The 27,746-nt window shown below is 43.2% G+C and overlaps 23 non-coding genes across 23 annotated transcripts; all 23 read right to left on the bottom strand.

Annotated features, from left to right (window-relative positions):
- Nucleotides 1–2,434: 2,434 nt before the first annotated feature.
- Nucleotides 2,435–2,516, bottom strand: trnas-aga (transfer RNA serine (anticodon AGA)). Its single transcript has one exon. It is a non-coding gene; the product is annotated as a tRNA-Ser (tRNA).
- Nucleotides 2,517–2,820: 304 nt separating this feature from the next.
- On the bottom strand, nt 2,821–2,902 carry trnas-uga (transfer RNA serine (anticodon UGA)). Its single transcript has one exon. It is a non-coding gene; the product is annotated as a tRNA-Ser (tRNA).
- A 360-nt stretch (nt 2,903–3,262) lies between these two features.
- On the bottom strand, nt 3,263–3,344 carry trnas-aga (transfer RNA serine (anticodon AGA)). The gene has a single exon. It is a non-coding gene; the product is annotated as a tRNA-Ser (tRNA).
- A 304-nt stretch (nt 3,345–3,648) lies between these two features.
- trnas-uga (transfer RNA serine (anticodon UGA)) lies at nt 3,649–3,730 on the bottom strand. The gene has a single exon. It is a non-coding gene; the product is annotated as a tRNA-Ser (tRNA).
- A 360-nt stretch (nt 3,731–4,090) lies between these two features.
- trnas-uga (transfer RNA serine (anticodon UGA)) lies at nt 4,091–4,172 on the bottom strand. The gene has a single exon. It is a non-coding gene; the product is annotated as a tRNA-Ser (tRNA).
- A 304-nt stretch (nt 4,173–4,476) lies between these two features.
- On the bottom strand, nt 4,477–4,558 carry trnas-aga (transfer RNA serine (anticodon AGA)). Its single transcript has one exon. It is a non-coding gene; the product is annotated as a tRNA-Ser (tRNA).
- A 304-nt stretch (nt 4,559–4,862) lies between these two features.
- Nucleotides 4,863–4,944, bottom strand: trnas-uga (transfer RNA serine (anticodon UGA)). Its single transcript has one exon. It is a non-coding gene; the product is annotated as a tRNA-Ser (tRNA).
- A 360-nt stretch (nt 4,945–5,304) lies between these two features.
- trnas-aga (transfer RNA serine (anticodon AGA)) lies at nt 5,305–5,386 on the bottom strand. The gene has a single exon. It is a non-coding gene; the product is annotated as a tRNA-Ser (tRNA).
- Nucleotides 5,387–5,690: 304 nt separating this feature from the next.
- trnas-uga (transfer RNA serine (anticodon UGA)) lies at nt 5,691–5,772 on the bottom strand. Its single transcript has one exon. It is a non-coding gene; the product is annotated as a tRNA-Ser (tRNA).
- Nucleotides 5,773–6,188: 416 nt separating this feature from the next.
- On the bottom strand, nt 6,189–6,270 carry trnas-uga (transfer RNA serine (anticodon UGA)). The gene has a single exon. It is a non-coding gene; the product is annotated as a tRNA-Ser (tRNA).
- Nucleotides 6,271–6,574: 304 nt separating this feature from the next.
- trnas-aga (transfer RNA serine (anticodon AGA)) lies at nt 6,575–6,656 on the bottom strand. The gene has a single exon. It is a non-coding gene; the product is annotated as a tRNA-Ser (tRNA).
- A 304-nt stretch (nt 6,657–6,960) lies between these two features.
- On the bottom strand, nt 6,961–7,042 carry trnas-uga (transfer RNA serine (anticodon UGA)). Its single transcript has one exon. It is a non-coding gene; the product is annotated as a tRNA-Ser (tRNA).
- A 304-nt stretch (nt 7,043–7,346) lies between these two features.
- trnas-uga (transfer RNA serine (anticodon UGA)) lies at nt 7,347–7,428 on the bottom strand. Its single transcript has one exon. It is a non-coding gene; the product is annotated as a tRNA-Ser (tRNA).
- Nucleotides 7,429–7,788: 360 nt separating this feature from the next.
- trnas-uga (transfer RNA serine (anticodon UGA)) lies at nt 7,789–7,870 on the bottom strand. Its single transcript has one exon. It is a non-coding gene; the product is annotated as a tRNA-Ser (tRNA).
- A 304-nt stretch (nt 7,871–8,174) lies between these two features.
- Nucleotides 8,175–8,256, bottom strand: trnas-uga (transfer RNA serine (anticodon UGA)). Its single transcript has one exon. It is a non-coding gene; the product is annotated as a tRNA-Ser (tRNA).
- Nucleotides 8,257–8,560: 304 nt separating this feature from the next.
- trnas-uga (transfer RNA serine (anticodon UGA)) lies at nt 8,561–8,642 on the bottom strand. Its single transcript has one exon. It is a non-coding gene; the product is annotated as a tRNA-Ser (tRNA).
- Nucleotides 8,643–8,946: 304 nt separating this feature from the next.
- trnas-uga (transfer RNA serine (anticodon UGA)) lies at nt 8,947–9,028 on the bottom strand. The gene has a single exon. It is a non-coding gene; the product is annotated as a tRNA-Ser (tRNA).
- Nucleotides 9,029–9,332: 304 nt separating this feature from the next.
- trnas-uga (transfer RNA serine (anticodon UGA)) lies at nt 9,333–9,414 on the bottom strand. Its single transcript has one exon. It is a non-coding gene; the product is annotated as a tRNA-Ser (tRNA).
- A 304-nt stretch (nt 9,415–9,718) lies between these two features.
- On the bottom strand, nt 9,719–9,800 carry trnas-uga (transfer RNA serine (anticodon UGA)). Its single transcript has one exon. It is a non-coding gene; the product is annotated as a tRNA-Ser (tRNA).
- Nucleotides 9,801–10,160: 360 nt separating this feature from the next.
- trnas-uga (transfer RNA serine (anticodon UGA)) lies at nt 10,161–10,242 on the bottom strand. The gene has a single exon. It is a non-coding gene; the product is annotated as a tRNA-Ser (tRNA).
- Nucleotides 10,243–10,546: 304 nt separating this feature from the next.
- trnas-aga (transfer RNA serine (anticodon AGA)) lies at nt 10,547–10,628 on the bottom strand. The gene has a single exon. It is a non-coding gene; the product is annotated as a tRNA-Ser (tRNA).
- A 2,671-nt stretch (nt 10,629–13,299) lies between these two features.
- Nucleotides 13,300–13,373, bottom strand: trnat-ugu (transfer RNA threonine (anticodon UGU)). The gene has a single exon. It is a non-coding gene; the product is annotated as a tRNA-Thr (tRNA).
- A 581-nt stretch (nt 13,374–13,954) lies between these two features.
- trnat-agu (transfer RNA threonine (anticodon AGU)) lies at nt 13,955–14,028 on the bottom strand. Its single transcript has one exon. It is a non-coding gene; the product is annotated as a tRNA-Thr (tRNA).
- Between the last annotated feature and the right edge of the window lie 13,718 nt (nt 14,029–27,746).

Genomic DNA, 27,746 nt, shown 5'->3' with positions numbered 1-27,746 from the left:
AACTGTAAACATCTATGCAAAAGTGACACATATGGTTGTATTCGGAAAAGCCTAACAAAAAACAATATGAGAGTGAAGTGAATGTAATACAAACAAGTTTTATTTAAATTGAGGGGAAACACAACTGTACAAAAAAACAAGTTTTAGAGGTCTTCAAACAGTGCAAGAAAACACACTATAAATGTATCTAGCCAAGACTTTTGAAGGTTGAACCTTGTAAACAAAAGTGTTGGCTGCATAAAAGTAAAAAGTGCAGTCAGATGTGTTTTGTTGTTTTCACACAAACTCTAAAAAAGTTTTTGTAACTCCAGGCAGTGTCTCTGAGAGTTGAATACTAATTAGATGGGTGTGTAACACCCCTGATTCCCCCCACCCCCCTGCCACTCTCCATGTGATAATTGTCTGTCACTGGCAGGACATTGCTGCCTTCCCCCACATGCTGGCTGAATGGGGCGTGTTCTCACCTGTGAATAGCCACTCAATCACCTGGTACTTTACATGTGAATAGCAATAGGTGTGGCAGAGGAAGCTGCTGCAGTCTGCGACTACAGAAAATCCAAAGATTTCTGTTCACTCTCTTTAAAAAGGGCCAGCTATATAATTTATTTTTAAAATATATATATTTGAAAACTAGAAGTTTCAAGGTTTTTAATGGTGTCACTTATATGTTAGAATGACAAAAACTCACAGAGTTACAGATGTGTTTTTGGAGATGTGTCAAAAATGCCCACCGGTGGGCATTAGACCCCAGAGTGTTAATGGTTTTAAGTATAATATTCATTTAATTCATTTCCACGTAATCCAACAGTTTGTCCCTCGCTCGTGCCGGTCTCAGTACCTTGGACAGAGACCAGTGCACGCGCTGCAACAGAGACCGGCAGCGCGTGCACTGTCCAAGGTACTAACTGACGAGTCGCGCGACATCAGTCAGGAAGGATGTTGTCTAAAAAGCGGAAGGTTGACTCTGAATGTAGAATCTTTCAGGAGAGATGGAAAGAAAAGTATTTCTTTTGGGAAGTGAGGGGCAAACCAGTGTGTTTAATTTGTTCGCAACAAGTGGCTGTGCCAAAGGAGTACAACATCAGACGACATTACGAGACCCATCAGGAGAAGTACAACGACTACACAGGGCAACGTAGGACACAAAAGCTAAACGAGCTAGCCTCATCCCTCCAAAAACAGCAAGCGGCTTTCTCGAAATGCCGAGAGACATATGAAGGTTCGTTTTAATTTTATATCTTTTTCAAATTCTTATTTTTACGTTAACTGCAGCTGTTTTCGAACGGGGATTTCTGTCTCGGCGCGCCTCCGTTAAGTTCTGATGGCATTGCCCCTGGCAACCAATAGCGTCTCCTGCCAACATGGCCGACCGTGACTCCTCATTCTCAATACTAACTTAACATTTTATTTCATGTTTATGGGCAGTGAAGGCGAGCTATGTCATCGCATGGGAGATAGCCAAAGCTTCCAAGCCTTTCTCTGAGGGCGAATTCGTGAGGACGTGCATGATAAAGGCAGCCGAGCTAGTGTGTCCAGAAAATCGACAAGCTCTCGCGAACATCAGCTTATCCCGACCTACAGTGACCGAGAGAGTGGAAGAGCTCTCCAGCGACTTGCATAGCCAACTTAAAGAAAAGATTAAATCCTTCGTCACATTCTCCATTGCTCTTGACGAGAGCACTGATGTGACTGATACGGCTCAGTTGGCGATATTTATTCGCGGAGTGGATGCTGCCTTGAATGTCACGGAGGAGTTTGTTTCCGTGGTACCCATGACAGACACGATTACAGCTAACGACGTGTTTGTTAGCCTTGTCGGGGCCCTTGACAATCTGGAGGTGGACTGGAGTCGCGCTATCAGTGTGGCTACGGATGGCGCACCTTCCATGGTAAGAAGAAAGGCCGGAGTGGTTGTCAAGTTGAGAAAAAAGGTACGAGAGGCTAACCCAGACCAGGTATTCTGGAACTTTCACTGCATTTTACACCAAGAGGCGTTGTGCAGCAAAAGTCTGAAGTTAACTTTTCGCAACCCTGAGTCAATAGTGTTATCGTTGTTGGCAGGATTTGAACCTACGCAGGGAGACCCTAATGGATTTCTAAACCATCACCTTAACCTCTCGGCCACGACAACGACATACATGTATGTTCATCTTTGACATTCAACGGTTACAAATCATCATTTTCATGAAGGACTTCAACTCCTGAGACAGACCTAAGTTATGGCGATCAAGAAAAAGCTTTTTTGTTTGTTTGTTAGAAATGGTCAATCTTTCAAAATGGGTCAGAGGAAGGAGCTGTGTCTTCAGAGATCAATCTGTGCAGAAGTTCATGTGATCAAAGACACATCTGCCCTATGTTTTGTTTCATCAAATGGTCAAAGAACTTGTGCTTCTTTCCAGGTTAACTTTTAGCAACCCTGAATCAATAATGATATCGTTGTCGGCAGGACTCGAACCTACGCGGGGAGACCCCAATGGATTTCTAATCCATCGCCTTAACCTCTCGGCCACGACAACGACATACATGTATGTTCATCTTTGACATTCAACGGTCACAAATCATCATTTTCATGAAGGACTTCAACTCCTGAGACAGACCTAAGTTATGGCGATCAAGAAAAAGCTTTTTTGTTTGTTTGTTAGAAATGGTCAATCTTTCAAAATGGGTCAGAGGAAGAAGCTGTGTCTTCAGAGATCAATCTGTGCAAGAGTTCATGTAATCAACGACACGTCTGCCCTCTGTTTTGTTTCATCAAATAGTCTAATGAACTTGTGCTTCTTTCCAGGTTAACTTTTCGCAACCCTGAGTCAGTAAAGTTATCGTTGTCGGCAGGACCTGAACCTACGCGGGGAGACCCCAATGGATTTCAGATCCATCGCCTTAACCTCTCGGCCACGACAACGACATACACTTGTGTTCACCTTTGACATTCAACGGTTAAAACTCATCATTTTCATGAAGGACTTCAACTCCTAAGACAGACCTAAGTTATGGCGATCAAGAAAAAGCTTTTTTGTTTGTTTGTTAGAAATGGTCAATCTTTCAAAATGGGTCAGAGGAAGGAGCTGTGTCTTCAGAGATCAATCTGTGCAAGAGTTCATGTGATCAACGACACGTCTGCCCTATGTTTTGTTTAATCAAATGGTCCAAGGAACTTGTGCTTCTTTCCAGGTTAACTTTTCACAACACTGAGTCAAATAGTCCAAGGAACTTGTGCTTCTTTCCAGGTTAACTTTTCGCAACCCTGAGTCAATAATGATATCGTTGTCGGCAGGACTCGAACCTGCGCGGGGAGACCCCAATGGATTTCTAATCCATCGCCTTAACCTCTCGGCCACGACAACTACATACATGTATGTTCATCTTTGACATTCAACGGTTACAAATCATCATTTTCATGAAGGACTTCAACTCCTGAGACAGACCTAAGTTATGGCGATCAAGAAAAAGCTTTTTTGTTTGTTTGTTAGAAATGGTCAATCTTTCAAAATGGGTCAGAGGAAGGAGCTGTGTCTTCAGAGATCAATCTGTGCAAGAGTTCATGTAATCAACGACACGTCTGCCCTCTGTTTTGTTTCATCAAATAGTCTAATGAACTTGTGCTTCTTTCCAGGTTAACTTTTCGCAACCCTGAGTCAGTAAAGTTATCGTTGTCGGCAGGACCTGAACCTACGTGGGGAGACCCCAATGGATTTCAAATCCATCGCCTTAACCTCTCGGCCACGACAACGACATACACTTGTGTTCACCTTTGACATTCAACGGTTAAAACTCATCATTTTCATGAAGGACTTCAACTCCTAAGACAGACCTAAGTTATGGCGATCAAGAAAAAGCTTTTTTGTTTGTTTGTTAGAAATGGTCAATCTTTCAAAATGGGTCAGAGGAAGGAGCTGTGTCTTCAGAGATCAATCTGTGCAAGAGTTCATGTGATCAACGACACGTCTGCCCTATGTTTTGTTTAATCAAATGGTCCAAGGAACTTGTGCTTCTTTCCAGGTTAACTTTTCGCAACCCTGAGTCAAATGGTCCAAGGAACTTGTGCTTCTTTCCAGGTTAACTTTAAGCAACCCTGAGTCAATAATGTTATCGTTGTCGGCAGGATTTGAAACTGCGCGGGGAGACCCCAATGGATTTCAAATCCATCGCCTTAACCTCTCGGCCACGACAACTTCATACACTCGTGTTCACCTTTGACATTCAACAGTTACAAATCATCATTTTCATGAAGGAATTCAACTCCTGAGAAAGACATAAGTTATGGCGATCAAGAAAAAGCTTTTTTGTTTGTTTGTTAGAAATGGTCAATCTTTCAAAATGGGTCAGAGGAAGGAGCTGTGTCTTCAGAGATCAATCTGTGCAGAAGTTCATGTGATCAGCATGTGATCTGGCATTTGTTTTGTTTAATCAAATGGTCCAAGGAACTTGTGCTTCTTTCCAGGTTAACTTTAAGCAACCCTGAGTCAATAATGTTATCGTTGTCAGCAGGATTTGAACCTGCGCGGGGAGACCCCAATGGATTTCTAATCCATCGCCTTAACCTCTCGGCCACGACAACGACATACATGTATGTTCATCTTTGACATTCAACGGTTACAAATCATCATTTTCATGAAGGACTTCAACTCCTGAGACAGACCTAAGTTATGGCGATCAAGAAAAAGCTTTTTTGTTTGTTTGTTAGAAATGGTCAATCTTTCAAAATGGGTCAGAGGAAGGAGCTGTGTCTTCAGAGATCAATCTGTGCAAGAGTTCATGTAATCAACGACACGTCTGCCCTCTGTTTTGTTTCATCAAATAGTCTAATGAACTTGTGCTTCTTTCCAGGTTAACTTTTCGCAACCCTGAGTCAGTAAAGTTATTGTTGTCGGCAGGACCTGAACCTACGCGGGGAGACCCCAATGGATTTCAAATCCATCGCCTTAACCTCTCGGCCACGACAACGACATACACTTGTGTTCACCTTTGACATTCAACGGTTAAAACTCATCATTTTCATGAAGGACTTCAACTCCTAAGACAGACCTAAGTTATGGCGATCAAGAAAAAGCTTTTTTGTTTGTTTGTTAGAAATGGTCAATCTTTCAAAATGGGTCAGAGGAAGGAGCTGTGTCTTCAGAGATCAATCTGTGCAAGAGTTCATGTGATCAACGACACGTCTGCCCTATGTTTTGTTTAATCAAATGGTCCAAGGAACTTGTGCTTCTTTCCAGGTTAACTTTTCGCAACCCTGAGTCAAATGGTCCAAGGAACTTGTGCTTCTTTCCAGGTTAACTTTTCGCAACCCTGAGTCAATAATGATATCGTTGTCGGCAGGACTCGAACCTACGCGGGGAGACCCCAATGGATTTCTAATCCATCGCCTTAACCTCTCGGCCACGACAACTACATACATGTATGTTCATCTTTGACATTCAACGGTTACAAATCATCATTTTCATGAAGGACTTCAACTCCTGAGACAGACCTAAGTTATGGCGATCAAGAAAAAGCTTTTTTGTTTGTTTGTTAGAAATGGTCAATCTTTCAAAATGGGTCAGAGGAAGAAGCTGTGTCTTCAGAGATCAATCTGTGCAAGAGTTCATGTAATCAACGACATGTCTGCCCTCTATTTTGTTTCATCAAATAGTCTAATGAACTTGTGCTTCTTTCCAGGTTAACTTTTCGCAACCCTGAGTCAGTAAAGTTATCGTTGTCGGCAGGACCTGAACCTACGCGGGGAGACCCCAATGGATTTCAAATCCATCGCCTTAACCTCTCGGCCACGACAACGACATACACTTGTGTTCACCTTTGACATTCAACGGTTAAAACTCATCATTTTCATGAAGGACTTCAACTCCTAAGACAGACCTAAGTTATGGCGATCAAGAAAAAGCTTTTTTGTTTGTTTGTTAGAAATGGTCAATCTTTCAAAATGGGTCAGAGGAAGGAGCTGTGTCTTCAGAGATCAATCTGTGCAAGAGTTCATGTGATCAACGACACGTCTGCCCTATGTTTTGTTTAATCAAATGGTCCAAGGAACTTGTGCTTCTTTCCAGGTTAACTTTTCGCAACCCTGAGTCAAATGGTCCAAGGAACTTGTGCTTCTTTCCAGGTTAACTTTTCGCAACCCTGAGTCAAATGGTCCAAGGAACTTGTGCTTCTTTCCAGGTTAACTTTAAGCAACCCTGAGTCAATAATGTTATCGTTGTCGGCAGGATTTGAAACTGCGCGGGGAGACCCCAATGGATTTCAAATCCATCGCCTTAACCTCTCGGCCACGACAACTTCATACACTCGTGTTCACCTTTGACATTCAACGGTTACAAATCATCATTTTCATGAAGGAATTCAACTCCTGAGAAAGACATAAGTTATGGCGATCAAGAAAAAGCTTTTTTGTTTGTTTGTTAGAAATGGTCAATCTTTCAAAATGGGTCAGAGGAAGGAGCTGTGTCTTCAGAGATCAATCTGTGCAGAAGTTCATGTGATCAACATGTGATCTGGCATTTGTTTTGTTTAATCAAATGGTCCAAGGAACTTGTGCTTCTTTCCAGGTTAACTTTAAGCAACCCTGAGTCAATAATGTTATCGTTGTCAGCAGGATTTGAACCTGCGCGGGGAGACCCCAATGGATTTCTAATCCATCGCCTTAACCTCTCGGCCACGACAACTACATACACTCGTGTTCACCTTTGACATTCAACGGTTACAAATCATCATTTTCATGAAGGAATTCAACTCCTGAGACAGACATAAGTTATGGCGATCAAGAAAAAGCTTTTTTGTTTGTTTGTTAGAAATGGTCAATCTTTCAAAATGGGTCAGAGGAAGGAGCTGTCTCTTCAGAGATCAATCTGTGCAAGAGTTCATGTGATCAACATGTTATCTGGTCTTTGTTTTGTTTAATCAAATGGTCCAAGGAACTTGTACTTCTTTCCAGGTTAACTTTTCGCAACCGTGAGTCAATAATGTTATCGTTGTCGGCAGGATTTGAACCTGCGCGGGGAGACCCCAATGGATTTCAAATCCATCGCCTTAACCTCTCGGCCACGACAACTACATACAATCGTGTTCATCTTTGACATGCAACGGTTACAAATCATCATTTTCATGAAGGACTTCAACTCCTGAGACAGACCTAAGTTATGGCGATCAAGAAAAAGCTTTTTTGTTTGTTTGTTAGAAATGGTCACTCTTTCAAAATGGGTCAGAGGAAGAAGCTGTGTCTTCAGAGATCAATCTGTGCAAGAGTTCATGTTATCAACGACACGTCTGCCCTCTGTTTTGTTTCATCAAATAGTCTAATGAACTTGTGCTTCTTTCCAGGTTAACTTTTCGCAACCCTGAGTCAGTAAAGTTATCGTTGTCGGCAGGACCTGAACCTACGCGGGGAGACCCCAATGGATTTCAAATCCATCGCCTTAACCTCTCGGCCACGACAACGACATACACTTGTGTTCACCTTTGACATTCAACGGTTAAAACTCATCATTTTCATGAAGGACTTCAACTCCTAAGACAGACCTAAGTTATGGCGATCAAGAAAAAGCTTTTTTGTTTGTTTGTTAGAAATGGTCAATCTTTCAAAATGGGTCAGAGGAAGGAGCTGTCTCTTCAGAGATCAATCTGTGCAAGAGTTCATGTGATCAACGACACGTCTGCCCTATGTTTTGTTTAATCAAATGGTCCGAGGAACTTGTGCTTCTTTCCAGGTTAACTTTTCGCAACCCTGAGTCAAATGGTCCAAGGAACTTGTGCTTCTTTCCAGGTTAACTTTAAGCAACCCTGAGTCAATAATGTTATTGTTGTCGGCAGGATTTGAACCTGCGCGGGGAGACCCCAATGGATTTCAAATCCATCGCCTTAACCTCTCGGCCACGACAACGACATACACTTGTGTTCACCTTTGACATTCAACGGTTAAAACTCATCATTTTCATGAAGGACTTCAACTCCTAAGACAGACCTAAGTTATGGCGATCAAGAAAAAGCTTTTTTGTTTGTTTGTTAGAAATGGTCAATCTTTCAAAATGGGTCAGAGGAAGAAGCTGTGTCTTCAGAGATCAATCTGTGCAAGAGTTCATGTGATCAACGACACGTCTGCCCTATGTTTTGTTTAATCAAATGGTCCAAGGAACTTGTGCTTCTTTCCAGGTTAACTTTTCGCAACCCTGAGTCAATAATGTTTACGTTGTCGGCAGGATTTGAACCTACGCGGGGAGACACCAATGGATTTCAAATCCATCGCCTTAACCTCTCGGCCACGACAACGACATACACTTGTGTTCACCTTTGACATTCAACGGTTAAAACTCATCATTTTCATGAAGGACTTCAACTCCTAAGACAGACCTAAGTTATGGCGATCAAGAAAAAGCTTTTTTGTTTGTTTGTTAGAAATGGTCAATCTTTCAAAATGGGTCAGAGGAAGGAGCTGTGTCTTCAGAGATCAATCTGTGCAAGAGTTCATGTGATCAACATGTTATCTGGTCTTTGTTTTGTTTAATCAAATGGTCCAAGGAACTTGTACTTCTTTCCAGGTTAACTTTTCGCAACCCTGAGTCAATAATGTTAACGTTGTCGGCAGGATTTGAACCTACGCGGGGAGACACCAATGGATTTCAAATCCATCGCCTTAACCTCTCGGCCACGACAACGACATACACTTGTGTTCACCTTTGACATTCAACGGTTAAAACTCATCATTTTCATGAAGGACTTCAACTCCTAAGACAGACCTAAGTTATGGCGATCAAGAAAAAGCTTTTTTGTTTGTTTGTTAGAAATGGTCAATCTTTCAAAATGGGTCAGAGGAAGGAGCTGTGTCTTCAGAGATCAATCTGTGCAAGAGTTCATGTGATCAACGACACGTCTGCCCTATGTTTTGTTTAATCAAATGGTCCAAGGAACTTGTGCTTCTTTCCAGGTAAACTTTTCGCAACCCTGAGTCAATAATGTTAACGTTGTCGGCAGGATTTGAACCTACGCGGGGAGACGCCAATGGATTTCAAATCCATCGCCTTAACCTCTCGGCCACGACAACGACATACACTCGTGTTCACCTTTGACATTCATCGGTTACAAATCATTATTTTCATGAAGGACTTCAACTCCTGAGACAGACCTAAGTTATGGCGATCAAGAAAAAGCTTTTTTGTTTGTTTGTTAGAAATGGTCAATCTTTCAAAATGGGTCAGAGGAAGGAGCTGTGTCTTCAGAGATCAATCTGTGCAAGAGTTCATGTGATCAACATGTTATCTGGTCTTTGTTTTGTTTAATCAAATGGTCCAAGGAACTTGTACTTCTTTCCAGGTTAACTTTTCGCAACCGTGAGTCAATAATGTTATCGTTGTCGGCAGGATTTGAACCTGCGCGGGGAGACCCCAATGGATTTCAAATCCATCGCCTTAACCTCTCGGCCACGACAACTACATACACTCGTGTTCATCTTTGACATGCAACGGTTACAAATCATCATTTTCATGAAGGAATTCAACTCCTGAGACAGACCTAAGATATGGCGATCAAGAAAAAGCTTTTTTGTTTGTTTGTTAGAAATGGTCAATCTTTCAAAATGGGTCAGAGGAAGGAGCTGTGTCTTCAGAGATCAATCTGTGCAAGAGTTCATGTGATCAACGACACGTCTGCCCTCTGTTTTGTTTCATCAAATAGTCTAATGAACTTGTGCTTCTTTCCAGGTTAACTTTTCGCAACCCTGAGTCAGTAAAGTTATCGTTGTCGGCAGGACCTGAACCTACGCGGGGAGACCCCAATGGATTTCAAATCCATCGCCTTAACCTCTCGGCCACGACAACGACATACACTTGTGTTCACCTTTGACATTCAACGGTTAAAACTCATCATTTTCATGAAGGACTTCAACTCCTAAGACAGACCTAAGTTATGGCGATCAAGAAAAAGCTTTTTTGTTTGTTTGTTAGAAATGGTCAATCTTTCAAAATGGGTCAGAGGAAGGAGCTGTCTCTTCAGAGATCAATCTGTGCAAGAGTTCATGTGATCAACGACACGTCTGCCCTATGTTTTGTTTAATCAAATGGTCCGAGGAACTTGTGCTTCTTTCCAGGTTAACTTTTCGCAACCCTGAGTCAAATGGTCCAAGGAACTTGTGCTTCTTTCCAGGTTAACTTTAAGCAACCCTGAGTCAATAATGTTATTGTTGTCGGCAGGATTTGAACCTGCGCGGGGAGACCCCAATGGATTTCAAATCCATCGCCTTAACCTCTCGGACACGACAACTACATACACTCGTGTTCACCTTTGACATTCAACGGTTAAAACTCATCATTTTCATGAAGGACTTCAACTCCTAAGACAGACCTAAGTTATGGCGATCAAGAAAAAGCTTTTTTGTTTGTTTGTTAGAAATGGTCAATCTTTCAAAATGGGTCAGAGGAAGGAGCTGTCTCTTCAGAGATCAATCTGTGCAAGAGTTCATGTGATCAACGACACGTCTGCCCTATGTTTTGTTTAATCAAATGGTCCAAGGAACTTGTGCTTCTTTCCAGGTTAACTTTTCGCAACCCTGAGTCAATAATGTTATCGTTGTCCACAGGACTCGAACCTGCGCGGGGAGACCCCAATGGATTTCTAATCCATCGCCTTACCCTCTCGGCCACGACAACTACATACATGTATGTTCATCTTTGACATTCAACGGTTACAAATCATCATTTTCATGAAGGACTTCAACTCCTGAGAGAGACCTAAGATATGACGATCAAGAAAAAGCTTTTTTGTTTGTTTGTTAGAAATGGTCAGTCTTCGAAATATGTGAGAGGAAGGAGTTGTGTCTTCAGAGATCAATCTGTGCAGGGGCCCGTTGCACAAAAGTAGGATTTAGATATCCAGGATGAATTACTTAGCCAGGTTCAAGGAATCCAAAACATGGGCGCCCAGGCTTAGTTGGTTGCACAAAGGCCAATCCAGGATGAGCAGACACGGATTCATTAAGCCAGCTGAAAGCGATCCTGGATAAGTGCTGCACACGGCTTTCTTAAACAGACCCCACGATCGATCATAGATTCACTGATTCACCATGGCAACAAGGGCGGCGTATTTCTCCCCAGCGGAGCAATAATTATTAATGGAAGTATATGAAGAGGTGACGGAGAAAATAAAACAAAAAGGAAATACTGCCACAGTTAAAAAACAAAGGGAGCAAGCGTGGCAAACCATTGCTGACCTCCTGAATGCGTAAGTAGTGCACAAATCACACTCACCACTCCACTGAAATTATCACAATTAGGCAGTGTTCGAACTACGGGGGACTCGGGGGATCCGAGACCCCCTGAAACTGACAAGAGACCCCCCTGAAAACATGATTTGGGAAATGTTGGGGGGTCTCTAAAATATTGGCAAAATGTGATTTCCCCTGATGAGTTATGATTGCAGACGCGATGCGTGTGGAGGTGTGGAGCCTGTGTGCGTAATTGGCATAAAGCTGTGCTGTCCGCCGCGTATGATTCTGTATAGCTTCTCATGTGTTTTCGAGATCCGCACAAGCAAGCAACCAAAATGGACATGGCAGCAACTTTTTATTAAGAATGTGCCTGCCCACACATTGCCTGTACTGTTTTAGCAGTGAAATAAAAAACGCAATTAAAGGACTTGCAAGCATCTTCATCTCCTTCCCTGGGCATAGAAGACTCTGTGACATCAAGTTCTATAGGATTGCAGGTAAGAATTTTTTTTTTTTTTAAATTACAGTTACAATTACAATGTTAACATTCAGAGTAAGATACTCATTGCATCGTATTACAGGTTTCCCCAATGTCATTGATGCAGTGGACTGCACACACAACTTCCACAGCATCAATGTACAGGTGAACATGACTTTTGATAAAGTTAATTAATGAACACTGTACATTGCCTGTGATGTGCATTAATTGGTTTAACATCTTATCATTTCAGATGGTCTGCAATGCTGACTATTTGATCAGTAATGTTGTGGCAAAGTGGCCCGGCTCGGTCCACGACTCCCGAGTGTTTCGGAACTCAGAGATCTATCGGCGCCTATCACAAGGTGAGCCACAGAACCTCTATTGATAACCACTTTTAACATCATGGCTGTGTTAAGACTGTCACCACTTATGAGGTTGTGATGGTAACATTTTGTATTCACAGGTGAATTCCTGGGTGTATTGCTGGGTGACAAAGGGTATGCCTGCCAGCCTTTTCTGCTCACTCCATTTGCAGACCCTCTGGAGGCACAACTGGCATACAACCATGCCCATGCCAGAACAAGGGCCCGGATAGAAATGACATTTGGCCTACTGAAGGCACGCTTTCAGTGTCTGACCCACCTGAGAGTCAGCCCAGACAGGGCATGTGATATCATTGTGGCCTGTGCTGTCCTCCACAATGTGGCCTGCCTGAGAAAGGAGAGGGCCCCCAGAGTGCCAGCTCTCATAGACCGGGACATTCCTGCCATCTTCCCGGATGACGACTGTGGTCGGCTGGTCAGAGACCATTATGTGTTAAATTATTTTAATTAATATTGCATGTTTATTTAAGTTGGGCCTGCAATGGCAGAAGATTTTTGTGCTGTATAGGCAAGGCAATTTTATTTGTATTACCATTTTTACAAACAGTTTGTCTCAAACTGCATGCTTTGATTCTGTGCTTTTTGTCTTGTAGAGCACTGTGTGACTTCAGTTTTGAAAGGAGTTGATGGTTTACTTGCTTTGATTCATCCTTGTTCAATAAAGGAACATCATGGTACTCTCTAATGTGTATTTATATTTATATGGTGATGTACTTTATGTGTAGTCTGTGGGAAACTAAATTATCTAGTGGTTCATCTAAAATCATCAGTTATCTAAAATGATTGTAATTAATGATCACAAATGTTTCAATAATGATAGTGGGTATAGTTAAATGTTTTAACAATATGTTCTAGGCAGTGGAATAAATATTGGTTTCCATTTGTGCCGACCGCTGACTGAGATAAGGAATGAGATTAAATAGATCCTGGAACTTAGCCTGGTCTGGAGCAGGCTAGCTTCACAGAATAAATCTCCATGGTAACTTAGGTCTGAACATATCCCACTTCCCTTATCCTACTTTTCTGCAACCGGATCACGGATAAGTTGATCCAGGATAGCCAACATATCCCGGCTTAATCCCTTATCCTACTTTTGTGCAACGGGCCCCAGGTGAACAGCTAGGCCCCACACTTTGAGAAGCACTGATTAAAGCCATGAGATGAAGTCCCTCCAAGTACAGACTGTTTTGGAAGCCCAGCATTCCTGAAAACAGTTATGGCCCCATGTTGACGTACATAATAACATCTTAAGGCACTGCTAGGATTTGAACCCAGGATCTCCTGTTTACAAGACAGGCACTTTGACCAACTAAGCCACAGCGCCACATGGTTCACAAAACTGATGAAAGAATAAAGAGCAGGAACTGGATCCATTTCAGAAGTTGTTTGTAATTCTGTACCTCAAGAATAGTTAAAGCCATGAGTAGAAGTGCCTCCAATTGGTTCAAAACTTCATCATATTTTGCAGATATTGTTGGGTTTTCAACTCAGACCCTGGTGTTCATGAGGAAGTCACTTTCACCAGTTACAGCCAGATCTCATGAAGCGGTGTACTTATTACACGCCAACTCATTTACTGTGTTTTTACAAGGCTTTTTTATGCTTTTGCGTATTATTTTCTGCTACGTATTTCGTGGAAATGACGTCCTGCCCTCAGCTTTTACTCTAACTCTGACTATTTCACGGTTTGTACGTTCATTTTGATGTTATGTAGTGTGACAGGAGGAGAACCTCCACCGTACCGTACCCTAACCATTTGACGTGTTATGTGAACAGAGGAAAATTACACTCTGAAAGCATAAAATAGGCATAAATGAGACTTTAAAAGCTGTATGCTATTTATACGCACTTTCATTAAGTGGACCAGTGAGAAGCATTTAGTAGAAAGCTGATAATAAATCCTACAGGCACTGCTGGGATTTGAACCCAGGATCTCCTGTTTACTAGACAGGCACTTTGACCAACTAAGCCACAGCGCCACATGGTTCATAAAACTGATGAAAGAATAAAGAGCAGGAACTGAAACCCAGTTCAGAAGTCTGGAAGTTTTGGAAGTCCTGAGGGGTGTTCCACGAAGCTGGATTCGCAGAAAGCCTGGCTTTTCTCGATAGTTCTGGCTAATCTAAGAGAGAGTTCCGCTCCACCAACGTGGCTCTTTTCTTTCAGTTGCTCTTTCCAGCTCTCTGCCTCTTTCAGAACTGACTGATATTCACTTTCTGCTGCTGCTGCTTTCAGAGTTTCACACAATCCTGCAGTGACTCGGTTGCACTGCTTGAGCTCCTGCTCACACTTTTGACGGAGATGACGCTCACGCGTCAAACAGTTTTCCACCTTCTTTAGTTTTTCCTCAGTCATGGAGCAGCCGCTCTCTGCTGCCACTCTTCTGTCTTTTTCTCCTGTCAGAAAGAAATGTTTCTTCAGCAGCTTTGTCCTCAGAATATCCATCCCATGCTATAAATAGCTGATCCTGTCATTCTTCTGTCGGTCAGAGTTCTGTCATTTCTCTGATCCATAATCTCGGTCGGCAGCAGAGGCGTTAGAGGGAATCCCCTCGGTTTGTGAAACTGGAAACTTCCACTTGACTGGAGGAACTACGGAGGCCTGGAGATGATCCTGCAGGAGCTGGACATCCTCTGAGTGAGGAGTCCCAGCTGCAGCAGAGACCTGGGGTTGTTCTTTTTCCAACAGTTGCTGGGTTCCTCATAACTTTCCTTACTGCCAAAAGTAATGGGACACGTGTAGAAACCCTCGGGCAAATCGTCGTCTGCCATGTCACACCACTGAAGTGGAGGAGATGGTTTCTTAGTTTGACTCATTTTGCTTGTTGTTTTTAAGTACTTAAAATCAAAAAAATTTAAGATAGTAAGTAAGCATTGTTTCTAAGTGCTTGTTAAAATGATTATTTAAGATAGTAATTAAGTGTTTTTTAGGCGATGTGAAAACCGTTTGCTGTGACTTTCAAATCTGCTTCAAAAACTGGACGTGTTTCTTCAGATAAACTCCTGACCAGCTGTGAAAAAGCAGTGAAAATGTCTGGCCTGTATAAACTTTGTGATGTCAAACAAGATCAGAGATGACATCGATTGTGATGTCACCACAGTGATGACATCACAGCTTTGTGAAGGCTTCTGTTCTGTCTCTTCTGGTCTGTGGTTCCAACCACAGATTCTGGATGGAAGTGAAGTCCGGATTCCAGAATGTTGATTTGTGTTCTCTGTTAATCTCTGGACGACTTCAGCTGATTACTTCCTGTCACTGTCACGTTGGAAGGTCCACTTCTGCCAGTTTTTCAGCAGCCAGTATCATGTTTTCCACCAGCAGTGTTTCCCAAGACAGAATAATGTCAGTTTGTTTAAAATGTTGCCAAAATAAACTATTACAATTACAACAAATGTCATCTCAGGGCACTTCAGTAATAAAGTCCAATTCAGGCCAATTGGAGTTAAATTCATTGTAATTATAATACTGTTCATAATGAATTCAGAATGAATCCAATTCATTCATACAGAGGATGGCACCGAACTTGCACTATTTCTAATTAGATATAACCTTTTAATAGTTCTAAGATCATATCTTTCTGGTTTTATTTGCATTTTACAAAGAGTCCCGAGTAATTATGAAAGTGGGGTTTTAATTTGAAGAAAAAGCCTCAAAATAAAGTGATTTTTAGGAGTATGCAGGGATTCATTTCCATCTAATGAACAGGTCAGTTATATTAAACAGTGGGCCGTGTGAGCAGCAATCAGGGGAGTAAGGAGTTCACAGATCATAGACAGAGGCAACCGTCCAACTATTCAAAGCTTTTAAAATGAGTAATAAAATCTGACAGGTAACCAGGGAAGGAAGTCCTTTAATCCTGGAAATATTCTCCAGGTGATAGTCGGCTGACTTCCTAACTGAGCTGATCTGGCTGCTGAAGTTCAGCTCTGAGTCCATAATAACACCCAGATTCCTGCTTGGTTTGTGCTTTTTAACATCACAGCCTGAAGCTGAGCTCAGATTTTTAACAGCTGACAATGACCTCTGTTTTCTCTTTGTTTAGCTGCAGGAAGTTCTGGATCATCCGGTTGGTTATTTGTTGGAGGCTCTTTGCTGGGCCAGTTATTCCTCTGTGCCAGCAGCTGAGCACCAGTTCTGCCAAAACTAACAGGAAACATCATCCTGCACCGCTGGATTATCAACAAGTAACACTGACCAAGTCAGGAGATTAAAAAGGATGCAGAGGACAGTCAACCATCTCCTAAACACGGGACTTGTGTTTGACACCAGTCTTTGAACTGCTGTGAGACCGTTGTTTCCTTCATTCGTTTTTCACCTTTTTTTCCAAAACTACTTGGTCGAAAGGTGTAAAACATTAAAAGTACTGGGTTAAAGTTAGAAAAGCATCATGTTTAGGAAATAAAATACACTTTTGGGGGAAAAACTTGGCCAATAAGACCAGGAGCTCCTGACCTGTCTCACACATTTCAGTAAGACCTCGGGAAATTGTACAAAAAAGGGCAAAACATGTCTCCTTTAAAGGACCAATAAGAGCTACATCTCAGACTCTGCAGGCCTCAGTTAACTTGTTAAATGTGTCAGTGGGTCGGTGTGAAAACTCAACATCGAGGATGTTATTTCCAGCTTCTACGTTTAACTGAAATAGAAAATCTGAGAATTACGACAATTTGGGTAGAGCTATTTTACGACAGTAAAATATTTGGCAGTGACTAAGTGCCTTTAGCACAGACAGGAGGGTGGAGGCGAGAGGAGACAATGAGGCTGATACCAGAGCAACCAGATGAGCCTCCAGCGTCCACCTGTCCTGATAGTCCCTCACAAGCAGCTGTCTGTTGTTAGCACGTTAAGCTTTGATTGGTCTGGGCTGGTCTGTGGCATTATTTATAACCCTTCACCCTTGCTGTTTCCTCTCATAGCTTGTTTTCACCATGACAGCTGCTGGATTCTTCCTGAGGTATAAGCACAAGCTGCCTTTTACAGTTTTTGCTTGATTGGAAACATTAGTTAATATTGCATTCTTACTCTTTGTTGTACATAATTTCAGGGTTTCCCTCTTTGCCTTGTTGACTGCTGCTACATGGGGTTTTCCCACTAAAGGTGTGCTATCATCTGTTGTGATAAAACATTACATGCTTGCTTGAATCAGCTTCTGCTAAACTTGTTCTCATGCACCCAGGTTCAAAATCAGCAGGCCAGAGCAGCAGCGGCACAAGAGCTGCAGGTAATTTTGGCTCTTACCAGGGAGCAGCCGCTGGCCGCCCGGTGACCGTGCCCTACACTGCTTCCAGTGACCTTTATATGGCGACACCTGTGCTGGTCTCTGGTCAAAGTCAACCTGTTCTTCAGGCAGACCCAAGACTCAGTGGCTATGGCTCATTTGTGCCAACGCAACTGGTCGCCCAAGCTCCCGGCCTTGTCCAAGCTCCTGGCCTTGTCCAAGGTGCTCTTCAGGCAGACCCAAGATTCAGCAGCTCTGGCTCCGTTGTGCCCGTGCAAATGGCTGTGCAAGCTTCTGGTGTCCCACAGGCTGTTCAGACGGGTCCAGCATTGAGCAGCGTGAGCTCTGGCCTGCCTGCAACAGGATACTCTACTGTCACTTATGTGCCTGTTGACGTAGGATCTGACGCTGGCGCTCTGCAACCTGGAGCTGCCCAATCTGGACCACAAGGTAAATCTTCTGCTTGGAGTGTAGATGGCCCAAAATATGTTTGGAAGCCTAAAGGTGTCTGTGTGTTTTCATGTAGTCACTAGCAAATCTTGCTTAGTTAAGAATATGTTAAGACTCTGTGGTTTCAGAACTTCTGCTGTGAAAAGGACTAATTGTGAAATGTCTCCACACAGAAACCCAGTGGGCTATTGCTCCCTCAGTCTTTGAGGATGCGTCAGCCCAAGCCCTCAGCCTCACTGACGTTCTCCCTGCAGCCCTTCTGTCACCACCTGGCCCTGTCCTCCAGTCAGGGGAGACCTCCAGTGTCATCAAGGAAGCTGAACTCGGGAATTACCAGCAGCAAACGGAGGAATTCGGCTACCCGGATGACCGCCAAGGGTCTGGACCGGGATCTGCAACCGTACTGGTGCCACGCTTTGGTGTGGGTGGATCTCCTAACTTTGACTACAGGCTTTTGTATGGCTTGTACCCCTCTGGAACCTACAGCACCTTCAGCCAGCAGCATGAGAAGGGCAAAGACTACTTTCAGGACGTCCACTACTTGAAGGAGCATATTACTGACAGCCATGGTTCTGGGCAGCAGAAAAAGTTCTTCCCAAGTGCCCGCTAGAGCTGAACATGATGTGCAGAGGGTATGTTGAGTGGTACCTGCAAATGTCTTTATCTCAATGCTCTAACTAATCTGGTTCTGTTTCAGATTGGAAAGCTGAATCCCAACGGCACAAGATTATTTTTAGTCTTTGAATTAAAATCTTGTCAAATGATCTTGCTTCAGAATGATTGACTAAGGGAAACGATGGCCTGTGTACACCATCTGGGTTCAAGGCAAATGGCAGGCATCACCTGTCATAATTGACTCGGACGTTCTGCTTTCAGTTTCAAACATGGCTTCTCAAAGCTCTGCATCTTGAGAGGAATTGAATGAAGGTGTTAAATAGTTGCTCAATTGACTATAGCGATCAGCTACAGCATCCTTTACAGCCATTTCTCTACACCTGTACATGGCAGCCAGACACAACCCCTTCTATAGGTTGCTGAGTGCACGGTAGCCAACCTGAAGGCTTGCCAAACAAACGTTGTGCTTGAAATACTTGGCTGGATACTCCTTAAATATTCTTCTACAGTTGAGCCACAACCAGTGCTGTCTTCAGCAGTCTTGTCAAATGATGACCTTGCCTAGGTTTTTTTTTTTTTTGCTAAAGTTAACAGACTTAACTACTTGTATAGGTGGCTTATTCAAGTTGAAACTTAACAATTTTTGTTTCATGTTATGCAAAGTCTATTTTCAAGATGTAACCTCATGTTGCTGGTGGTCGACTGATACGCTAACTGTAGCTCGTATACAAATGTCAAGGCTTCTAAAATTATTTCCATCAACTGACCAAAATCTGAAGTATTTCCAGGTGGGGCTTTATATATATATTATTGGGGGTTAAAATCACTTTCTTTGTGCCTGCAGTCAAGTTGGGCCCTGAACTTTCTGCCATCAAGTGAATCAACTTTCAGCAGTGACGCTTTACCAGACAGTGTGACTCCTGTGACCTGTCCCTGACCCCGTCATGGAGTGTGCCGACTCAAGGCAGATGTTTTTCAACATTTGAATATTAATTTTCACTTTTTTTTTTTTTTTTTTTTTTTAAAAACCTATTTAAATTTAGAATATTCTTTGACAACCCTACCCTGTACCACTCTACTATTGTGCTTTAATAGGCAACTTGTTGCCTTTCCACTCTGTAATGGCAGGTTCTGCAGTTGTGCCAGAACATGCCTATTGATGTTGCATCCTCTGAATGCAATAATAAAGAATTACAGGAGGCAAATCCTGAAGTAACAAATGCATGGAGCAGTTTTACTGCATCACTGAGACAGGATGTTCCTGATTTTAACAATATTACAAAGGTGAAAGAAGGCAGTCCTAGAAACCTGTTTTATGTGCATTGAATGATTAAATTCTGGTAAAAATAACTCCAAGGTTCCTCACTGGAACTATCTTACCATCCATTTACTTTACTCAATGTATCCAGTTTAGGGTAGTGGAAGCCTTTAGCCCAGTGATACTATTTTTTTTCCACAAGAGCCACATTGGCAGAGCAAAATCAAGGGAAGAGCCACTTTTATGACAACATACTAAGTCCCCTTTTGCAAATATGCATTTCTACATATAAAACATCCCACAAAAAGAAACAACACAGCCAATACATTTTCAATTAAGACCGCATTTACCTGAATACTGGAATCCTTAATACTGGAAGCTGGCATGCATGTCCTTGACTTTCTTCATGTTGCATTTGTAGTTTGTTGCAATCATAGTGAGACATTCAAGATGAGCATGGTTTAGTCCTTTTTTAATTAAAAACCGACCCATTGTGCCTGCATCTCGCTAATGGAGCTAGCGTGCACTGCGGTCAAGTGTGATGGTGGTTTAAACGGGCTGCGTTGCCAGGTTTAACAGAGCCCCCTTTAGGAAACACCATTAAGCCTTAATAAAAATACTTCATACTGTGCAATATTCGCTGTATGTTATTTGACCAAATTTGTTATTGTTACCATATTGTTATAAGCTACTGTGCGAGTGCGAGCCACCAATTAAAGCTTGAGGAGCCGCATAATGAGTATCTCTGCTTTAGCCTATCCCTGCTGCCAATTGAAAGAGTCAGGGTACACCCTGGACAGCTCTCCAGTCCACTCTGCAAAAGGTCTAATAATTTCCACACTGCCATTCACTGAGACTCTGCTAGAACTGTTTGGAGACCTTTTCTAGAGGGCCGTATCGGAGAGCCTACTGTGGGTGAGTACTTTGAAAGTTTGATTGTGCCAACTATTGCTAGTTTAATAGCAAGTGATCTGAATCGAAGGAGTTAAAAAATATTTTGCAAATTGATCATGTAGCTTTGCACTCGAGGGAATTTGAAAAGGCATCTTCCACATGTGGTAGATCAGGAAAACAAAAGCAGAGGAGATATTTAAGTCTTGTGTAGGATGAAAACCAACATGGGAAGATGTGATGCCATGTTAAGGACCGAGTCTGTGTGAAGCAGTGTCATAGCCCTCCAGCTGGTGTCCCAGGTGAGATGAACAAAGGCCGCACACACAGAGGGCAAGTCGAGACAGTTGGTTAAGAGGGATGTATGGCTCTGATGAGGCACACAGAAGACACCAAGTGGTGCCAAGCAGAGGGGCAAGGCTACGTAGCATAGGCTAACGAGTCACATGCAATTAAAGCTTGGAAAAGGCCAGCGAGTGCAGATTTAACTGAAACACCTTCATGGTGCAAGGTCAAGCAGGGCCACTGTACTGAGCTTCAAGTTATTTTGGTCTGGGTTTGTGTAATGCAATTCAACCATGAGGAGAAGGAAACATGTAGTGGTGGAATTTAAAGCAGAAGTATTCAGTTTGTGCTTCAAAAGCAGAGTCAGCCTCAGTGGGTGTGGTGAAGACTTAAAGCTATGAAGTGAAAACAAACCTCGAGTTAAAGTATTCAATACACAGACCTCATTTTATTGGTCAAGTTTATTTTGCCAGAGTTCAGCCACATGTTGGAATCTCCATGGAAGTGTCCATGAGAGTCACCTGCAGAAAACAGAAGGGGTCAGTATTGATACAGGAGACTCAATACTTCAGACACTAGTCCAGCTTTACCTTAGTACAACTTCTGCCCTTTAGACCCAGTCTTGGCATCAGCGTGGTCAAAAGCATCCTGGGAGTATTTGGCGTACGAACTGGAGTCGCGGGCTCGTTGGTAGCCATTGCTGGACTGGACGATGTGGGATGAAGGGTATACAGTGCGCATCTCAGATGTGTCCTTAGGGACCTGGTCGGAGGTCCAGACAGACTGTGGGAAAGAACTGTCGATCTTCAAGTTCATTAAGGCAGCAAGGAAACGAGCAAAGTCTGCGTCCTGCGCAGTAAAGCCAGCATTAGACCCAGAGGAGCCGCTGCCGTAGCCAGAGCCAGAGGAGCCGCTGCCGTAGCCAGAGCCAGAGGAGCCGCTGCCGTAGCCAGAGCCAGAGGAGCCGCCGCCGTAGCCAGACCCAGAGGAGCCGCCGCCGTAGCCAGACCCAGAGGAGCCGCCGCCGTAGCCAGACCCAGAGGAGACGCCGCCGTAGCCAGACCCAGAGGAGATGCTGCCGTAGCCAGACGTGCTACTACCAGAGCCAGAGGAGCCACTGTTTTGACCTGAGCCCAGAAATTAGTTGAAGCAAAGTATGACAGCATGGTTAGTCGTGCTTTCAGTAGCCTCTGTAATCACTGCCAATGTGTTTAGTAACAAAAAAACAAAGCTAAAGGAGTATTTGAATTTCAAGTGGGTCATTAAACCTGAAGTCTAATATATTGTAAGCTTTGGTGCTGCATGATTAATATAGTTGCAGACCCTCTTCCCTCTCATTCCTACCAACATCATGGGTTGAGCATGTCCAGACTAAACAACTTCCCATGTTGGCTGCCTTTATATAAACTGCACCTAAATGTTGATATACTTGCTTTTCTGGGGGGGATAACATGTTCCAATGCTGAAGAGCAGGACACAAAGCCAGGAAATCCTGTTTGGATTTCAATAGAAAAGAAAGAAACTTTAGTATATAGGAGAACAAAAACCTAAACCATTAAACATGAAGACTCACCTGAAGAAAACCTTAAACAACATGTTGAACAAGACAAAACAGAAGCAACACAACTCAGATAAAACTGGCCAAAAACAGCATCTAGTGACTGCTGTTGAGAGAAGCTTTGTGCTGTAACTCATCTGAGGCTGCAGCTGACTTTATATTGGCGCTCTACCTGCTCTAATTACACTCATAAACCTCACCTGGGACCCAGTCAGATCGTGCTGCATTCAATTCAGCTCTGAAAATGAACACTTCTGACATTTAAAAAGGTTTGTTGCAACATGTGAGGAATGAACATGGGATGTTTTAAAGAAGGTGAAATACGCTTGGTCAGATACGGTGTTAAACATCTGGACCAAAGTCCTGCAGATCACTGTGGGCCCCTAATCTCTGGCTGGGGAGTGTGAGGGGAGTGACAGAGATTTGGTCTGAAGGACTCCAGGTCATAACCTCGGTTCTAATACGTCACAAAGACGTCACAGTCATGAAATTGGGGTCCAACACATCACTTGTCCACTTCACTAGTGGGAGCTGCTAGTTGGGTTTCAAGGGGAAAAAAGTGAGCTCAGCGTGACATAAGACTGGAGTCTTAGTAAGTTAACCTGCTGAGTTCTGGAAATAACTCTAAAATAATGTTGACTCCTTGGCAGGAATAAGGAGCTCTGCAGCTCTCTCATCCAGAGGATCTAGAAGCATGGATGTGTTTGGAACATAGCAGCGGGTGTATTCTTACTAAAGTCACGCTAACTGCCTTCTGCGCACTCTGAGATGTTTAAAGCTCAGATTAATATCTGAGCTGAGATGTAGAAACGTGAGACAACATGATGCAGAGCTGCTCTTTTATTAAGTGATATGGAGGAGATCTTAGATTTATTTCAGATGAACTTGATTAAACAGGACATAACGGAGGTTAAATGTTTAAAGCTATGGTAGGTAATCCTAGAGAGCTAGCAAGAGAGCTAGCAAGATTCGAAAGTGTCCCCTCCTCTAAGCTCCACCCCCCCCTCCCCATTCCGTCAGTGCGTCATCCAAAGCCGGTAGAACCGCATGCGCACACGGAGCAGGGAGCCGGCAGAGGGGGGCGTAGGCAGAAAGCAGAGGCATCTGATTGGTTTTTGTAGGCGCTCCAATCCGAGATCAGCGGGACGCTGATCTCGGATTGGTCAGCTTTTTCTCAGTCCTGCAGCTGCCACAGAGGTCTGATTATTTTCGTCCCTTTTTCTAAATACATCTTGTATAGATTTCTCTCAGGACAGACGGACCATTTCACCCAGTATTACAAAATGTGTTTCTGAACAGGATTACCAACCATGCCTTTAAAGCACCTTGTGCCATCATTTTGTTCATATCTGGAAGTGTTTCTCAAATTTGTCTTGATGATTTCTGTGGATTTCCATCATTCCTCCTGAAAACTTGTTGCCTTGTGAGAACAACCAAAGACTCCCACAGACTCCCTGTGACACAGCAAACTTCCAACATGGGAAATGTGACATTTGAGCACTTTATAGTCTGTAGGCGACTGTTTTCTGTTCTTTGTACTGTGGAGGCTTTACCAGCCATCAGTGAGGTGGAACTGTACTGAAAATACTCTGAAGTTAAAGCTACATTTTTAACTCATTTAAAAGGGAAAATATGTCTATTTGAATAATGATCTTTTTTAATATGGGTCTAAGTTTCTGAGAAAGTTTTTTTTTACTGTAAAATGTTGACTGTCACACCTGAACTTCATATTTATATATGAAAATGAGAATATTTATATCCCCAGGTTGTTTTAATTCTGAAAACTAACATTTGTTACAGTAGTTCACATCATCTGTCCTCATAATTACTTTAATAAAATCCAACAAAGACCAGACTTTATCATGTTCATATTTAAACTGCAACCTGCAGGTTAACAATGTGAGTGACTTAAAGTGTGGGAACAAGTCCAGAGAAGTTTCTTTTAATTATGTCAATATATGTCGACTATGTGCAAGTATATGTCCAGGTAAGACATCCGATTCTCACATATAGATGGAACATTTGATGTTGCATTATGCCCAGTATTAATCAGTACAGCTCACGACTTAACTGAATATATTCCAACACCTGGCTCGTCTTCTTGCATGCAAATGTAGAACAAAATTGATGTTTGCCCCCACCACCTGATCCAACTTCCAGGTAGTGAGTAGTTGACAACATTGAGCCTATAAATTTTGTTTCCAAGTCACTAAATGCAAGTAGCTGCCACATCTATTGATTTGTGCAGCACAAGCTTCATTACAAGTATTCAAAGGACAAGACCTTTGAAACCACAGAAGATAGTTATGAAGCCATCCTCGGTCATGGACTTGCAGAAACTACTGTCCAGGTTTCACATGGCCCCAGCATCTGATGGGTCTGCCCTTACCCAGAGCTGTAGGGTGAGGATTGCTACAGAGTGTAAAGGTTTCCCCCTCAGCACAATATGCAGCAGTGGAATATTCTGATAGACCTGAAGGCCACATCTTTACCCACTGCTGTCAGAGAGCTGCAGTTGGCTTTTCAGCCATTTTTAGTTGGGAATGCATTCCAAGCTGAAGCCATTGAGACCTTCACAAGCTCACCTTTGAGCAGAAACTGTCCTTAAAGGCCTACAGAAAGGTGATTTTTTGCACAAAACTGAAATAGCAGATCGATTCCTTATATACCATGGAATTTTTTTATGATTTTAAAATAATTTTAGGCCCCTGGATAGTCCTGATTAGGCCCAATAAACTATCACCAAATTTGACTCGAATTTGGCAAACTGGAACGACAGGTGCGTGACGTCACGAGTGCCAGCTGCTGGAACAACCCCCAGTAGTTCTAGTAGCGAAGCCAGCAGTTTGCCAGACCTGGACAGCTTCTTCACAGTAAATTTCGATGTGTGCCGCGGGACGTCGCTTGGAAATATAAAACGTTGGGTTCAGTGCAGTTTTTATTGCGAGTAGAAGTGTGTGTGTTGCCCTCAGCACCAGCAGCTCACACCACCGGGGGCAGAGGAAGCAGAGAGACCTGCGGTCGGACAGGAATCCACCTGGCGGAGAGCGGACACACTCTGCCAGGTGGAGAGTGGAAATCAGCCGGCAGAGCGATCATGTCCACGTCGGGGCTCTTGATGATCGCTCTGTCGGCTGATTTCAGGGCAACCATCCCGCGGTGTGTCCGCTCTCCACCAGGTGAATTCCGCCTGAGTGTCCGCACCGCAGGGAGCTGAACACGGCGGGATGGCTCCGGCTGATTTCACCAGAGAGGAGGCAGGCGGACAGGGAGACACAGACACAAGACCGCAGGTCTCTCTGCTTCCTCTGTCCCCGCAACATTTGAAACTTTTCAGGTGAGAAAGTAGTCGTTTAGATCCCCAACGTGTTGAAAACTTGACAAAATACCGACTGTTTACCATTTTGTTCCGACGAATTCGGCGCTGCTAAAGCTAGCCGCAGTGAGTAACGCACTTCCGGTTATTTTAACAAAATAAAATACCCGTTGCCTTTTATCATAGGGAAAGCCATTACGTGCTGTTGTTTTGAAAACAGAAAGTGAACCTACCCTCGTTGTAGCTAGCTTGAAACTGACGTTTTGGCAGGAAATGACGGTATGCCGGGTTGCCGCCGTCCTGCAGTGCTTCTTTGATTTATTTGCTTGCTTTTGATTGAGCCCGAAAGTCGCTAGATTATTTTTTTTTGTCGCCAGAGATGGCCAAAAGTCGCTAAATTGGCAACACTGAGGCAGCCAGGAAAAACCATGGCACTTGTGACGTCGCACGGAAGCCCCGCCCCCAGTCTGGAATTCCAGGAAGGTTTCCTAGCGGCAAATTCAAAATAGCAAATTTCATGCATTTATGAAATGTTTTGGTGTAGAGTCCAATGATCATTATTGTTCCTCTGTGTATGTATTATCATTATGTATTGGGTGTAGTGTCAGCTTTCTGTAGGCCTTTAAGTTAATGCCAACACCTTATTTATAGGATTAAGTCATGTCAACCCATCAGGCCCTCAATTATCCCCTCCAACCCACAACTGGATGACCCAGAGACAGCTAGGAGCCATTTGATGGAGCAACAAGGTATTCAAGTTAAAGCCATTTATTCAAGCGGTAGCAGCAGCGATGCCTCTAGAATATGCAGATCTGCAAGACAAAGAAAGTCAGTCACCTACCAGCAGCTACAGAGAGCACACATGCAGAGTAAAATGAGCCTCACCAGAAAGATCCTCAGAAGCCGCTCTGAACTTGAACCTTGTGCTGAGATGTTTTGCCGTGGTCTGGCTCAGATTCTGTTGGGCTGTAGCGGAACTGGCTGAACAGCACACGCTTCTTGTTGTAGCGGGACCGAGATTTGTAAGCGTAGACTTGATCCTCGTCGGTCACAGGAGTGAAGACTGGCTCGTCCTCGCCGCTGGTGTCAGATGAAAGGCTCCAGCTCCCATCTTCAAACTGGTAATTGCTGCCAGGAGCTCCAGACTGACCTCCCTGAGCACCATGCTGCTGTGCTGCAGAACCACTGGTTCCAGCTGCTTTCTGATACGTTGGCTTAGATAGAGCTTGTCCATAAACTGAATACATGGGTGAGGAAACAGAATTAAGATCAGCCTTCTATTTACACCCGAGTCAATTTAAACTGCTTTAGTTGCTGAGATTTGATTGGGATCAGCTTACCGCTTTGTGCAGGAATGCTTCCAATCAGCACACAAGAAATCCACAAAACCCTGCAGAAACAGGGACATCTCATATGAAGTTCTGAGTACATTTAGAGACCAGTGGGGTCCAACCACCACCTCCCCTTAACATGCCCAGTCCTGTTGAGCTTAACTGCATATTCATAGTGTAATGCTGCGACCAAATGAGGTTCTGCTTGCCTCAGACATTTAAGGCAGCAGAGGTTCAGTGCCACCACTTAGAAGCACTGGGACAGACTAGCAGTTACTCACCTCATTCTGGTGCAATATAATTACAGCTTGTCTGGGACCTGCTGCTGCCAAACTGCACTAACACAAAGTTCAGAGCCCTGTGACACTAACCTGAAGCTGCAGGAGCTGCTTTCATATGATCCTCAGTGCAGAGGGAACTGATTGCTCAGCGGTAACAGCTGCTGCTGAAAGGTGCAAGGCTGCAGTTAACTGGCAACAATGGACTAACATATGGAGCATCTCAGTGTTATGTCAATAAATAGATAATAATCAGGAACTCTTGTGAGTATTATGTATTTTATTAACATGTAGAAATATTAAATTATAAAAATAAATGATCAAATATTCTGAACTGCTGATATACGTGATAATAATAACAATAACAATGGAAGCTGCTCTCAATACGTGAAATGCCTCTCATAGTTCATTATTAGTAGGCTAATTGATAAATAAACATCCTGCTGCTGAATATGTGTTTAAAAATAAATAAATCAGAAGGAAACCTGCAGAAGAAA

This window comes from Odontesthes bonariensis, chromosome 11, assembly GCF_027942865.1.
Source record: "Odontesthes bonariensis isolate fOdoBon6 chromosome 11, fOdoBon6.hap1, whole genome shotgun sequence".
In the NCBI taxonomy this organism is placed as follows: domain Eukaryota; kingdom Metazoa; phylum Chordata; class Actinopteri; order Atheriniformes; family Atherinopsidae; genus Odontesthes; species Odontesthes bonariensis.
This window is presented reverse-complemented; position numbering and strand designations above follow the sequence as displayed.